Raw genomic sequence first — 16,382 nt, 5'->3', positions numbered from 1 at the left:
AAGTTTCAGGCTGATAAGCTCGAACCCAAAGCGGATAAATGCATCTTCATAGAAACCCAAAACAGTTGGGTATACCTCCTATTTCAGATCTGGAAGCAAAAGTGATTGTTTCTAGAAACGGGTCCTTTCTCGAGGAAAAGTTTCTCTCGAAAGAATTGAGTGGGAGGATGGTGGAGACTTGATGAGGTTATTGAACCGTCACTTCAACTAGTGTGTAGCAGGGCACAAGAAGTTGTTCCTGTGGCACCTACACCAATTGAAGTGGAAGCTTATGATAGTGATCATGAAACTTCGGATCAAGTCACTACCAAACCTCGTAGGACGACAAGGATGCGTACTACTTCAGAGTGGTACGTAATCCTGTCTTGGAAGTCATGTTGCTAGACAACAATGAACCTACGAGCTATGGAGAAGCGATGGTGGGCCCAGATTCCGACGAATGGCTCGAGGCCATAAAATCTGAGAGAGGATCCATGTATAAAAACAAAGTATAGACTTTGGAAGAACTACTTGATGGTCGTAAGGCTGTTGGGTGCAGATGGATTTTAAAAGGAAGACAGACAATGATGGTAAGTGTCACCATTAAGAAAGCTCGACTTGTCGTTAAGATGTTTTCCGACAAGTTCAAGGAGTTGACTACAATGAGATTTTCTCACTCATAGCGATGCTAAGAGTCTGTTGGAATTATATTAGCAGTTACTGCATTATTTATGAAATCTTGCAGATAGGATGTCAAAAAACATTGTTTCCTCGACTATTTTCTTGAGGAAAGGTTGTATGTGATACAACCAGAAGGTTTTGTCAATCCTGAAAGATGCTAACAAGTATGCAAAGCTCCAGCAATCCTTCTAAGGACTGGAGTAAGCATCTCGGAGTTGGAATGTACGCTTTGATGAGATGATCAAAGATTTTGGGGTTTTTTTACAAATTTTATGAGAAACTTGTATTTCCAAAGAAGTGAGTGGGAGCACTATAGAAGTTTTTGATGAGTATATGTTGTTAACATATTGTTGATCAGAAATGATGTAGAATTTCTGGAAAGCATACAGGGTCATTTGAAAAGTGTTTTTCAATGGAAAACCTGGATTAAGCTACTTGAACATTGAGCATCAAGATCTATAAGGATAGATCAAAAACGCTTAATTGTACTTTCAAATGAATACATACCGTGACAAGATTTTGAAGGAGTTCAAAATAGATCAGCAAAGCAGGAGTTCTTGGCTGTGTTACAAGGTGTGAGTATTGAGTAAGACTCAAGACCTGACCACGACAGAAGAGAGAGAAAGGACGAAGGTCGTCCCCTATGCTTTAGATGTAGGCTCTACAGTATGCTATGCTGTGTACCGCACCTGAAGTGTGCCTTGCCATGAGTTGGTCAAGGGGTACAATAGTGATCCAGGAATGGATCACATGACAGCGGTCGAACTTATCCTTAGTAACTAGTGGACTAGGGAATTTTCTCGATTATGGAGGTGGTAAAAGAGTTCGTCGTAAAGGGTTACTTCGATGCAAACTTTGACACTAATCCGGATGACTCTGAGTAGTGAACCGGATTCGTATAGTAGAGCAGTTATTTGGAATAGCTCCAAGTAGCGCGTGGTAGCTGCATATACAAGATGACATAGAGATTTGTAAAGCACACACGGATTTGAAAGGTTCAAACCCGTTGACTAATAACCTCTCTCACAAGCGAGATATGAACAAACCCCATGGGTGTTGGATTCATTACAATCACATAGTGATGTGAACTAGATTATTGACTCTAGTGCAAATGGGAGACTATTGGAAATATGCCCTAGAGGCAATAATAAAATGGTTATTATTGTATTTCCTTGTTCATGATAATTGTCTATTATTCATGCTATAATTGTATTAACTGGAAACCGTAATACATGTGTGAATACATAGACCACAACATGTCCCTAGTAAGCCTCTAGTTGACTAGCTCGTTGATCAATAGATGGTTATGGTTTCCTGACCATGGACATTGGATGTCATTGATAACGGGATCACATCATTAGGAGAATGATGTGATGGACAAGACCCAATCCTAAGCATAGCACAAGATCGTGTAGTTCGTTTGCTAAGAGCTTTTCTAATGTCAAGTATCGTTTCCTTAGACCATGAGATTGTGCAACTCCCGGATACCGTAGGAATGCTTTGGGTGTACCAAATGTCACAACGTAACTGGGTGGCTATAAAGGTGCACTACAGGTATTTCCGAAAGTGTCTGTTGGGTTGGCACGAATCGAGACTAGGACTTGTCACTCCGTATGACGGAGAGGTATCTCTGGGCCCACTCGGTAATGCATCATCATAATGAGCTCAATGTGACTAATGAGTTAGCCACGGGATCATGCGTTACGGAACGAGTAAATAGACTTGCCGGTAACGAGATTGAACGAGGTATTGGGATACCGACGATCGAATCTCGGGCAAGTAACATACCGATAGACAAAGGGAATTGTATACGGGATTGATTAAATCCCCGACATCGTGGTTCATCCGATGAGATCATCGTGGAACATGTGGGAGCCAATATGGGTATCCAGATCCCGCTATTGGTTATTGGCCGAAGAGGTGTCTTGGTCATGTCTGCATGGTTCCCGAACCCGTAGGGTCTACACACTTAAGGTTCGGTGATGCTAGAGTTGTTATGGGAAATAGTATATGGTTACCGAAGGTTGTTCGGAGTCCCGGATGAGATCCCGGACGTGACGAGGAAATCCGGAGTGGTCCGGAGGTGAAGATCGATATATTGGACGAAGGGTATTGGAGTCCGGAATTGTTCTGGGAGTACCAGGAGACGACCAGCGTGACCGAAAAGTGTTTCGGAGGCCCCCGCAAGCGTTGGGGGGCCTTCCAAGGGGAGGGGGCACACCAGCCCACTAAGGGGCTGTGCGCCCCTCCCAACCCCTCTCACGTAACGTGGAGAGGTGGGGGCGCCTCCCCTAGGGCAGCCACCCCTCCCGGCTTGGGGGGCAAGTTTCCCAGGGGTGGGGGCGCCCAAACCCATCTAGGGTTTCCCCTGTGGCCGCCGCCCCTCCCCTAGGAAACCCTAGGGTGCCTCCTCCACGCCCCTTCCCCCTATATATAGTGAGGGAGAGAGAGGGCAGCCACACCCCTTGCCTGGCGCAGCCCTCTCCTCCTCCAACTCCTCCTCCTCCGTAGTGCTTAGCGAAGCTCTGCCGGAGAACCACGAGCTACATCGCCACCACGCCGTCGTGCTGCTGGAGTTCTCCCTCAACTTCTCCTCTCCCCTTGCTGGATCAAGAAGGAGGAGACGTCCCCGTGCTGTACGCGTGTTGAACGCGGAGGCGCCGTCCGTTCGGCGCTAGATCGGATCTTCCGCGATTTGAATCGCCGCGAGTACGACTCCATCAACCGTGTTCTTGTAATGCTTCCGCTTAGCGATCTTCAAGGGTATGAAGATGCACTCCCTCTCTCTCGTTGCTAGCATCTCCTAGATTGATCTTTGTGACACGTAGGAAAATTTTGAATTATGACTACGTTCCCCAACACTGCATGGGTCAATCACAACAGGTGTTTTGTAAAAAAAAAATGTATTTTGATGTTCCGTGCAATGCATGGGCATCTTGCTAGTCTTATCAAAATTTACAGTACGATGGGTGTAAGGCATATGTCAAATATAATTTTTTTTGAAACATATGTCAGATATAGTTAGTGTTGCAGCGTACAAACAATTAGCTAGTGGTGTAATTTTACAACATGTCAATCTAGGACTGCCTATACATGGAAGGTACCCTAGCATGATTAGGGGATAAATATAAGAACTTGCCGGCGATGTATGAGCTACACTTCGTCGTGCCCATGGCAGGCGCGATTCTCTGCACCTTGAACACACGGCATGACGCGGCCATGCACTACCAGAAAAACTTCGTTTAAATGCCGCTATGCCGACGGCCCAGGGCAGGCCGTAGGCGTAGAAAAGCCGTTGGCATAAATACATATATGCCGACGGGGCCGTCGGCATATACGAGGCCCTCGGGACCGCTCGAGGTACGCCTACGGGGCCCGTCGGCATAGGAGCGGCCGTCGGCATAGCCCTTGCCGTCAGCGCTGACCGTTTGACGACGTTGAGCCTACGCCGACGGGTGGTAACGGCGGCCGTCGGCATACCCGTGCCAGCCCTATGACGACAGCTATGCCGTCGGCATAGACCTGGCCCATACCCCTCTGCCACGTCATCGATCCGTGTGCTATGCCACGTCATCGATCCGTGGGACTGCACCTCCATGTGTGCACAGATATGCCGACGGCCTCGCCATCGGCATACATTTTTTTAGTTTTATTTTAAATTTCGCTCTATACTACCTATGGCAAATATATGCCTACGGTGTAGCCGTCGGCATAGGCCCCTCTGCCACGTCATTGATCCGTGCGCCATGCCACGTCATCGATCCGTGGGACTGCACCTCCGTGTGTGCACAGGTATGCCGACGGCCTCGCCGTCGCATACTTTTTTTTATTTTTACTTTATTTTCTCATTTTTACTTTATTTTAGTTTTTGTTTTTGCATAAGATAATTATGCCTTATCTAAAAAAACATACCCTGATTGTATATCGATTGCCCCCCGTTACGAACGTCGCTATCGCCGTGTCACGGAGGGGGGAAACGGTCGACATGGAGGGAATTCTAGTTGGTGGGGGGATTCGGGGTGTAGCTATGTCACCGAAACATCGCACGGGTCCCGATGCATATGTGAAAGTGTTTAGGCATGCGTAGACGCCCGTCTTGGGGCTCCGCGGTGTGCCCCCTGCACGCAAGGCAGTGCCGCCGTCACTTGGATGGGGGCACACCCCGGAGACGCGTGCCGCCTCTTGGGACATGCCACCACACCACCCCGCATGTATGAGGGCCCGGTGCGACGCTCGGGTGGCATTGCTACCCCCCAGGGCCCCCGTCCCGCCTAACCCTGTAGTGTTTGACCACGGGGTCTAGCCCTTTGACTTTGCACGGACGGGCTTTGAGCAGTGGACCTATCCACCCGGTTGTGGTAGGTCAGCCCATAGGAACACTTTGGAGCAACATCCGGGCCAGACCCACGGCAAGATCCCCTCCGTGTAGACCCGACGCGCCAGTTTCCCCCTCCAGGTGCCGGCGGCGGCGCTGTCCGTGAGGGGGCACACCCCGGAGACGCGTGCCGCCTCTTCGGACATGCCACCACACCACCCCGCATGTATGAGGGCCCGGTGCGACGCTCGGGTGGCATTGCTACCCCCCCAGGGCCCCCGTCCCGCCTAACCCTGTAGCGTTTGACCACGGGATCTAGCCCTTTGACTTTGCACGGACGGGCTTTGAGCAGTGGACCTATCCACCCGGTTGTGGTAGGTCAGTCCATAGGAACATTTTGAGCAACATCCGGGCCAGACCCACGGCAAGATCCCCTCCGTGTAGACCCGACGCGTCCGTTTCCCCCTCCAGGTGCCCGCGGCGCCGCCGTCCGTGAGGGGGGGCACACCCCGGAGACGCGTGCCGCCTCTTGGGACATGCCACCACACCACCCCGCATGTATGAGGGCCCGGTGCGACGCTCGGGTGGCATTGCTACCCCGCAGGGCCCCCGTCCCGCCTAACCCTGTAGCGTTTGACCACGGGGTCTAGCCCTTTGACTTTGCACGGACGGGCTTTGAGCAGTGGACCTATCCAGCCGGTTGTGGTAGGTCAGCCCATAGGAACACTTTGGAGCAACATCCGGGCCAGACCCACGGCAAGATCCCCTCCGTGTAGACCCGACGCGCCCGTTTCCCCCCTCCAGGTGCCGGCGGCGGCGCCGTCCGTGAGGGGGGGGGGGCACACCCCGGAGACGCGTGCCGCCTCTTGGGTATCATCATGTAATAATTGAATTGATTAAAAACTCCGGTATTCATCATTGAAAATGTACAATTGATGTGAACCTTTTAGTGCTCGGGCACCGGGCCGGCTGCCCGAGCACTGAAAAGTTCACAGCAATTGTCCATTTTCTTCATATAAGTTTAATGAATACCGGAGCTTATAACGTATGGATTAGTGAACTATTTAAACAGGTCAAATTGCTTTTCCCTCGGCGAGGTGGGACTATTTTTTCAAAAAAAAGTAGTTGCCAACTATGCCGACGGCATAGGCCTCCCATCTATGCCGACGGCCGGGCCGTCGGCATACGTCCACGTTATCCACTCCCCCCGGGCTGCTGACATGTGGGCCGAGCCTATGCCGACGGCCATGCCGTCGGCATAGGGCCAACCTTATCCCCTCGCGCGGCCACCCTCCTCCTCTCCACTCATTTCTCTCCCTCTCACCGCACCCGACCCCGACCCCAACCGCCGCCGCCCACCTCCGCCGCGCCCGCCCTGAGCACGCCACCGCCCGCGCCGCCTCGAGCACGCCGCCGCCCGCGCCTCCCCGCTCCCACCCGCGCCGCCCCACCTCGAGCCCGCCGCCGCCCGCGCCTCCCGGCCCCGACCCCGAGCCACCCCGCCCCGACCCCGGGCCGGCCGCCCCGCCCCGACTCCGTGATGCCCCGCGCCGGCCCCGCGCCGGCCGCCCCGCCCCGCCCCCTCCGGCCTCCCTGCCCCGACCCCGCGCCGCTCCACCCCGACCCCCTTCGGCCGCCCCGCCCCGACCCCCTCTGGCCTCCCCAGGCGACCGCGGCGCCGGCCCTCCGCCGCCTGCTCCGGACCTCCATCGCCCGTGCCTGCCCTCCCCCCCCACCCGAGCCGGCCCTCCCCCATGGTGAGCTCCCTCCCTCCCTCTCTGTAGCAATTTTTTTTTGTGAATTAAGTTGTTTTTCATAGTTATGTAATTAGATGGATGGTTAGATGGATGGATGCATTATGTATGATGATAGTTAGATGGTAGATGATTTGATGATAGTTAGAAATGTGAGAAATGCAAAAAAATTAGATGATAGATGATGATGTTGATGATGATAGATTATGATGTTAATGATGATAGATGATGATGTTGATGATAGATTTCCATTTTTTTTTGCGGAAGAGATGATAAATGATGATGATTGTTGGATCATGGTAAATGACGATGATGATGATGGTTTTTTTATGCTTCAATGATTGTTACATGATGATAGATGACGAATATATTGTGATGTACTTAATTATTGTCACGGTGCAGGTTATGTGGTGTTCCATCTCGGTGAAGTGATCGGTGTAGGAGCTGTTGGTCCCCGGTCGTCCGTCAGCTATTCGAATACTTCCTCTACAGCCGAGGGTGAGCTACGAATCATGTGACTAGATTTCATTCTCAAGTCATGTCGCGTAACCTAGGCGTCTCTTGTCTGAAAGGGTTGCATCGATAAATATGCATTCAATTGCATATTTATCACCGCAGCTCTTTCGGATTGTCCAGCGTTTTCCACGGACAGCCCGAGGATGTGTAGATTGGGTATGTTCTCCATGTTCTACCCCGTTCCGAGACAGGATTTCGGCGGCGCCTCCCCATTGTTCTCCAGAGCACATTCTCTCGGCTTTTTGCCGAGACGTGTATCTGGAGAACAGCGGGGAGGTGCTGCCGAAATTTTGTCTCGGAACGGGGTAGAATGGAGAACGTACTCAATCTACACATCCTCGGGTGGGATTAGGACCCATCTTTACCTATTAGAGAAGTAGGTGGATTAAACGCGGTAGAAACTGAAAATTTGATGTGATTAATTTAAATGAATCCTTAATTATGTTGTGTGGCTTGCAAAAAAGCAGAGGATGGCAGATAATCAGTGGATGTACAGTGGTTTTATCCGTCGGAATCGAGTAACATCAGAGTGGATCGCGAAAACCGATGTCTATTTGAAGGAGATATTCCGTCATCCAATGAGAATTATCCCACCATGCCCCTGTGCGAGATGTGCCAGACGAGGCTATGTCCCCGAGCATGTCTGGCGAGTGCTTGCCGAGCTAAGCCATTTCTTCCGCACGCTCTGTGCTAAAGAAGTAAGTAAATACGTGATTGAAAAATTGCATAAGAAGGCACCGGAGTTGATAGTCAAGCTAGAGAAGATCTTTCCGCCAGGCTTCTTTACACCGATGACACATCTCATTCTGCACCTCGCGAACGAGGTATTGTTGGGGGGCCTGTGCAGAATCGCTGGCAGTACGGCCCTGAGAGACAGAACAAGCATCTCCGACAGAAATGTGGAAACAAAGCTAAGATTGAAGCTTCCATAGCTGAGGCAGTTATCCTAGAGGAGGTGTCAGACCTCAGGACATCATACTATCCAGACCACGTTCCCCATCTGCATAACAAGGTGCCTCGATACAATATAGAAGAGCCGAATTATCAACCCAAGCTCTATCTATTCAACGCGCAAGGTGGGAGGGCTGGGGCCTCGAAACCTTATAACATGCCACGACAAGAGTGGGAGGACCTCATGTTCTATATCTTGCACAACATCAGGGAAGTTGAGGAAGTGTGGATGAGGTAATACCACTACACCATTCCTTTATGTCTTCCACATCATCATGTTTTATGTTCACTTAGTCCCGGTTTAACACCGGTTTTCTTTTTTTTAGTGATTTCGTTCAAGAGGAATGGACGGGAATGAATCCTCCTACTGAGGTGGAGGCACTTACTCTTCTCCGTCATGGAAACCCTGGACGTAAAAATTTTGTTGCTTGGTTCATGGAGAAAGTAATTGTCCACACTCCCCTATTAAATACCTAGTTCAACATTTATTAGTTAACTAATGCACGCAACAATTTCAATTATACTTGTAGGGAAAAGATCCGAACATATCTATGGATGATGAATTGAGATGGGTTTCCATGGGTTTTGACCCTGCCGTCATGACATGTAAAAAGTATGATGTGAATGGGTCTCGCTTCCATACAGAGGATCACCAGAACAGCCGGCCTGATCCCAAAACTATAAATACCGGAGTGTACACCCTCGGTCAAAATTCAGTAGACTACTACGGAAGGGTACAAAATATATACGAGATTAAATTCCACCAGGGGCGCGAGACCCTAAGTCTGCCTGTGTTCAAATGTCGATGGTTCGATCCGCGGGAGGGGGTAAAACATACGCCTTCCATTGGTTTGGTCGAAGTTAAACCATCAATCGTCTATGCCGGAGCCGATCTCTTCATTGCGGCTACCCAAGCTACACAAGTATATTATCTGCCTTACCCATGCCAGAAAGAGTACCTAAAGGGTTGGGAAGTTGTGTTCAAGGTGTCGCCACATGGTAAGCTACCGAACCCGAATGAAGACGATTACTACAACATTAACCCCATGACATACGAGGGAGTGTTCTATCAAGAGCAACCTGATGATGATGATGTGGTTAGAAACGATGACGCTAGACCATTGGGTGATGATGATGTGGATCCAAACGATGACGCTAGACCATTGGGTGATGATGATGATGTGGTTAGAAACGATGACGCTAGACCATTGGGAATGATGGTGAGACCATTGTCAATGAAAATGACATACTTATGCTAGAAAAGTTAAACTTAGACGCTGACAACGAGGAAGCGCCTCCACCTCCGTCAGACAACGAAGATGATATGATTGATAGTGATGATGAGACGGACCGAGAAAGAGGTTACAACAGTGATGATTCATATGGTTTCTAGCAGATGTACGTGTCAAGTCTTTTTTTCTATAGTTTAGGAATATGCCTTTTATGCCTTTTTATTAATGTGTTTATTTTCATGCCTTTTCCTTCATTTCATTAATTTACTAATTGCTTATTCTCTTTTCAATGCAGGTTCGTGGAACATGGGCAAGGGGAAGGCCGACGGCGTGGGTTTCCTACGCAAGGTCGTTGGCCTGCCTAGTCGGAGTGGTCGAGCACGTAATCCTCCCCCCGGCTACTTGACGATGACTCCTCACAGGGAGGTCGAGGGAGAGGTTCCCCTAGAGGAGGAGGGGCCGGGGGGAGAGCCCCTAGAGGGCGAGGTGGGGGGAGAGCCACTACAGGGGGTCGCGGCCAGAAAGAGCGCACCCTCACCGACTTAGGGGTGTTGTCTTCGAGGCCATCCTCTAGTGAGGTACCCTCCTCTAGTGAGGTACCCTCCTCTGGTGAAGAGGAGGAGGAGGACGAGGCAGGCGAGGAGGAGGAGGTTCGGGATGGGGCCGAGGAGGAGGTGGAGGAGGAGGACGAGGAGGAGGAGGATGAGGAGGAGGTTGGGGAGGGGAAGGCAGGCGAGGAGGAGGGTGGTGGCGGGGATGATGGTGCTGGCGGGGAGGGGGTTGACAACAAGGGGTGGCTGCGTGGTAACGCAAAGCTACCAAAGCAGGTTCCTGCTATTGAGGAGCAGAAGTGGCTCATTGAGCCCACGGGGAAAGAGTAAGTGCCACTTTATAATAATTTCATTATTTTGCTTGTCACATGCTCATTCCGGTTGTTATTTATTTTGCTTGTCACATGCTAATAGTTCATTCTTTTGCAGCAACTGGATATATTCTAAAGGGGTCCGTATTCCCAACGGCCTCATCACCGTCCTGCTGAAGTTACACTGGCCGGGGTTGTACTGTCCGGATCCAGTCAGGCACCCGGACCATCGGGTCTTGGCCACGAGCTGGGAGCACTGGGAAGCGGCCCTCCACGCGGAGCATGGGACCCATGCCAAGGCCGTGATCACCACTTTCTGGGTGAGTTCTCTTCAGAAGCACAAGTCCATTCTAGTTTCATGAATGATTTAACTCATGGCTTCTTCCATTCTTGTTTCGTGCATGATTGTAGAAATTCTATCGAGTTCTCCCGGAGCACAGGGGCAGAGCGGACCAGATCGTGCTACGCCAATGCAAGAAGAAGGCCCGCCAGATGCAGTACGAGGTGCGCTATGTGGCCATCTCGACATACTACCACGACTATCTTGGTGTGAAGATGACCAAGGAAGAAGCGTGGAGGATGGCCATTACCTTGGAGAGGGACGAGTTCTTGGCGGTAAGTATAAAAGATTTTTCATTATGCTTTCATTACCTTGTGGTACATTTCACCGTTTCGTGTTGACATGTATTATGTAGGTGTGTCCAAACTGGTGTTATGGAAAAGACGAGTCCTGGGCGGCATTGGTGGATCTTTGGTGTGATGAGGCTGGAGCCTGGGCGGCTATGAGAGTCAAAAACAAGGCTAACCGAGGGAAGGAGGGAGTACATGCTCAGGGAAACCGAAACCACTATCTCCACAAGGCAGTTAATGTATGACTAGCTAACCCCATTAAACATTCTTCTTCTTCTATTTACCATCACTTTCTTATGTATGACTAACCTCTGTTTGGTGGTGCAGGAGGAGAAACTGAAGCGGCCGCTCTCACACATGCAGGCGTGGGAGATCGCCCATACGCGGAAGGACCCCAAGCCTGGCGAGCCCAAGTACTACGGCAAGAAGACCGCGGGGAGGAAGAAGGCCTACTCCGAAGGGTATCTGGCGTTACATCCTGACACAGCTGACCCCATTGCGGCGGCTCTGGACGAAAGGGTGGTGGTGGGCATGGGGCCGAAGGAGCACGGTCGGGAGGCGGTTCTCGATGCTGTGATCACTCCGTCTATCTCCTACACACAGCTCCGTCGGATCGACCCGACCCTGAGCCAGCGCACGAGCACGCGCATGAGCAGTGCACCGTCACTGTCCCTCTTTCAGGAGCAGCAAACTGTAAGTATTTTCCCTTTTATCTTCATTGTTCCCTTTATTTTCCGCATTTAGTAGTTTTATGAGTCTCATCATGTCATACTGTAGGCCTACATGGAGTACACACGCCAGGAGACCATGGCGTGGCACGACCGCCTGCATGCATACCATCAGCAGAGGGATCGCGAGATGCAGCACGCTTTTCAGGAAATGGCGGCCGGCAGGTGTCCTCAATGGCCATCAGCAGAGGGTCCTCCAGCACAACCAGCGCTGCTGACCTTTGAGGAGTTTGTGGCACATTCCGCTGGCCCCTCGCCGGTTAGTTCAATCCCCAATCAATTCACCCAAAGCATGTCATGCCTTTCAACACACTCTTATATCCCGTTAATATATCTTTTCAACATCCAGGGAACAGGTGCATCTACCGTTGGCGGTGGTCTTCGCAACACTCCCGAGACACGGAGCCCGACCACTCCGATCCACGGAGACGGAGGCGCAGGCGGTCTTGGCGGTAGCGCTGCCGCTAGCAGTGACGGCCTGGGCTTCGGCGGTCTTGGCGGTGACGACCTCCGCGGTGCTCGACGTCCTGGCGCTTAAGCCTTTCTCGATGCTATGATACTTGCTTGTTCTCGATGCTATGATACTTGTATGCTTGTGATGATACTTATCTTATTGTTGTTTGTGAGATTTTTATATACTTATATGTGTGATGCTTTGCGGTGATGATACTTATATGTGTGATGCTTTGCGATGCTTCTTAGCGATGCCAATTTGTTGTGTGATGTTGTGTATATGATGTTTGTTCTATATGCTGTTTGTTATATATTCAAATGAATTGAGCTGAAAAGAAACAGAAAAAAGAAAAAAAAACTGGACAGAATCTATGCCGACGGCCCCACCGTCGGCATAGGCCTGGCGTGAGCTCCCAGTGGACGGCACGTGGAAACTATGCCGACGGCTAGGCCGTCGGCATAGACCTGGCCGTCGGCATAGGCCTGGCGTGAGCTCCCAGTGGCCGATACGTGGCACGTCTATGCCGACGGCCTGGCCGTCGGCATAGACCTGCCCCAGGAGCGCCCAGTATCTGACACGTGGCGTGCCTATGCCGCATAGACGCGCCCATGCTGAACGGCGTCTCGCCACGTGGCGAGAAGCCATTGGGCAGCACTTGACGGCGGCCGCCGTTAGGCGATGACGTTGCCGACGGCCAGGGCCGTCGGCATAGATGTACGGCCACCGTCGGCATAGGGTCTATGCCGACGGCTTTTCTATGCCGACGGTCATCCTGGCTACGCCGACGGATATGTTGCCGACGGCCCTATGCCGACGGGTGCCGTCGGCATAGGCCTGACCCGACGGCTAGTCATGGCTATGCCGACGGCCCTGCATAGGGTGCGATTCCGGTAGTGATGGTGTCCGCGTTGCTGAAGCACTCTGGTGCCAAGGTGTTGTTTGTCGAGTCATGCCTCCTTGGAGTTGGGAGAGCCGCCTTGAATAACCTCGCCGGCGACGAGTCTATTGCCACGGGGCTTCCGGTTCTCATAACCATCTCAGACGACACCGAGTCCATCGTCTCTGACTATACAGACTATGAGAGTCTCATCAGAGAAGCACCTTCGCGGCTCAACATCCGTTGTCCGCTGAATGAGTTGGACCCCATCGTGTTAAATTACACCTCTGGCACGACTGCGAGGCCCAAGGGCGTCTACAGCCACCGGGGCGCGCACCTCAACACTATTGCAACGGCTCTCACGTAAAACATCATTGTCATGCTGACTTACTTGTGGACCGTGCCGATGTTTCGCGCCAACGGGTGGAACCTATCATGGGGCATCGCCATGCAGGGCGGCACCAACGCCTGCTTGCGCCGCTTCACGACAAAGGTCATCTTTGATAAGATCTCACAACACAAGGTGACGCACATGGGCGGCGCACCCACGGTTCTCAACATGATCGTTAACGCACCAACTGGTGACCGAAAGCCACTGCCAGTGATGGTACATATCATGACCGCCGGCGCCGCACCGCCGCCTGACATCTTGTCCGGGATGGAGGAGCTTGGATTCATAGTATACCAAATGTATGGTCTTACTGACACTACCAGCCCGGCCACCATCAACACGTGGATGCCAGAGTGGTACACGTTGCCGACCGAGGAGCGCTCACGGCTCATGGCACGACAGGGGTTTCATCATCACATCGGTATACAGGACATTGACGTCAAGAATCCAACAACCATGGAGAGCCTACCACATGATGGCCAAACTATCGGGGAGGTGATGTTTCGAGGTAACACCTGGGTACTACAAGGACATCAATGCAACCAAGGAGGCAATGGCCCAAGGGTGGTTGCACACGGGCGATCTTGCTGTGAGTCACCCGGATGGGTACATCCAGCTCAAGGACAGGGCCAAGGACATCGTCATATCGTGCGGTGAGAACATAAGCTCGATTGAGGTGGAGGCGGTGATCTTTAGCCACCCGGCAGTGCTCGAGGCAGCGGTCGTGGCAAGGCCAGATGACCACTGGGGTGATACACCTTGTGCGTTCGTCAAGTTAAAGACTAACGTCGATGCAACAGAAATAGAGATTATAAACTTCTGTTGGGATAAGGTGCCACATTACATGGCACCGAAGAAAGTGGTCTTCGCTGACTTGCCCAAGAATTCGACGGGGAAGACTCAAAAGTTTATTCTCCGTCAGAAGGCTCGATCGGGCTATGGGCAGCCTCGGGAAGACCTAAAATAGCGCGCGTGAGATCATTTGTCTCGGTCAAAATATGGTATTGTATTGTATGGGGTGACTATAGCTTTGAAACACAAGTAGATGACAATGAGAGCACTATTTGGTTGTTATATTTGTTTACCAATATTTAGTTGTTAACCTTCATTTTACAATGATGGTCGATTTTGTGCATCACGAGGCGGAGACCAGGTGCATGTTGTGTCATTATACATAATTATATCCCAAATATTCATACTGAGTGCCTATTTCTTAGCGACTGGGACATTTTTTGAGCAAAACATGGGGGGGGGGGGGGGGGTATATTATTTTCATTTTGTGAAATGGTATGCTCCTTTAGATAGTTGCACATTTCAAAACTTAAAGTTTGTCCATTTCAGTTATTGCCTTTTTTTATTTGAAAAGCAGACCATCCCATTTCCATTAATTTAACACAATGGAAATACACATTTCAAAATAGAATAACCAAAATAAGGGGAAAGGTAGAGAACAAGTTCAGGCACTATCAAACTACCCATTGCGTGCACCTATGATCGCTACACTCACCATCCGACTAAAAAACTATTGTCTTTGTAACATGCAATTCGACTGATTGAGAAATAAATCACTGCACGTGTTCCTATGACTTCCTAGAAACAATGTGATCAAACTATCTATCTTCGACAACGAACAAACACAAAGCTATTTTGATTAGAGTAGACTATGCATTGCATGACGGAGTCAACTCTAACACCTACACAGTCACTTTGATGTCGACATATGGGTACCATAGGACACGCCGGCCATCTCCCACCCGACGATGCCCAAGGCAGCGGTCGTGGCGAGGCCAAACAGCCACCAGGATGAGATGCGATGCACGTTTGTCAAGTTGAAGATTTTCATCGGCAGCGATCCGACAAACTAAACCGAACTGAACCGATTTTGGCCGTTAGTATGTGGCTATCGATTCAGTATGTATGATAGACTGTAAGATAGAGCAACTAATTCATCATCCAATGATACATCATATCGACCTGTTTCAATGGTGTGTTGATACAGTTGGTGCCTGACATAATTTTCTCTCGATGACTCTCTCTGGATAGGTTTAGGTTTCTCTCTCGATCAACTAGATCGATCTCGCAGGAAAGCTAGACGTACGAGAGGAAGGGCTCTCATGACCATGTAAGATTTAATAGAAAGCGTTGAACCCTTTGCTCGGGCCGCATGTGTATATATAGAAGAGTTGCCGTGGCTTACAAGGTTTTGGAATATCGCTAAGATGCTTTCAGATTACATCGAGAGAGATACAACTTGGAGGAGAAGAACAGAACAGAAGAAGAGATAGAAACAGTTTAAACATATCTCTACTACCTCTACGTATCCTATTCTAACACTCCGTGGATTACTCCGCCACCACCGCACCATCAGCGGCATCGGATCAATGCAGATGACCCGCCACTATTATTCTACTTGCAGCTGGGGTTATTATAATCCAAGCCCAAATTTTGCCCGAGCGCGCGCGTCTACTTTATCATCCACGCCATGGCGCCCGTTCGCTTCTCCTCCCACTGGCGTCGTGTCTCTGTCCTTCTTCTCCAGCCTGGTAGGGAGGGAGTACCTGAGCCCCGTCTACCTTTATATTTGTTTCTTATCCAATCTTGTGAACACATCAAGGCCTCTAAGATTTTGGGGGTAAGATGACTACGGTGGTAAAAAAATAATGTAATTTCGCAGGTATTGCCGGGTTTCGGGTTCGGGGACTACCGAAACGGGTGTAAACCCATGAAACGTGTCGGGTTGTATAACGTGCCCAACAACAGCCCCGCGGGGATGAAAAGATGCCCATCCCCGTCCCCTAATAGGGTAAAAACCCACGGGGACACGGGTTTCGGGGCCCCATTGCCATCTTGACCTGAGAAGGCTTAATTATTTCTAGTACGAATTGCCTGTTTGCATGATAGAGCGGAACTGGCGCTACTGTTTGCACTGGTGAGGAACAGCGGCATCGATCACATCGTAGCGAAATCATGCAAGGACACACTATTCGTGCAAATCAGAGACTGCTCTACTTT

The 16,382-nt window shown here is 50.6% G+C and overlaps 1 pseudogene; it reads left to right on the top strand.

Moving 5' to 3' along the window:
* Positions 1-3,804: 3,804 nt before the first annotated feature.
* Positions 3,805-14,337, top strand: LOC123097117 (butanoate--CoA ligase AAE1-like; annotated as a pseudogene).
* The last annotated feature ends 2,045 nt before the right edge of the window (positions 14,338-16,382 follow it).

The sequence above is a fragment of the Triticum aestivum genome, chromosome 4D (assembly GCF_018294505.1).
Source record: "Triticum aestivum cultivar Chinese Spring chromosome 4D, IWGSC CS RefSeq v2.1, whole genome shotgun sequence".
In the NCBI taxonomy this organism is placed as follows: Eukaryota; Viridiplantae; Streptophyta; class Magnoliopsida; order Poales; family Poaceae; genus Triticum; species Triticum aestivum.
This window is presented reverse-complemented; position numbering and strand designations above follow the sequence as displayed.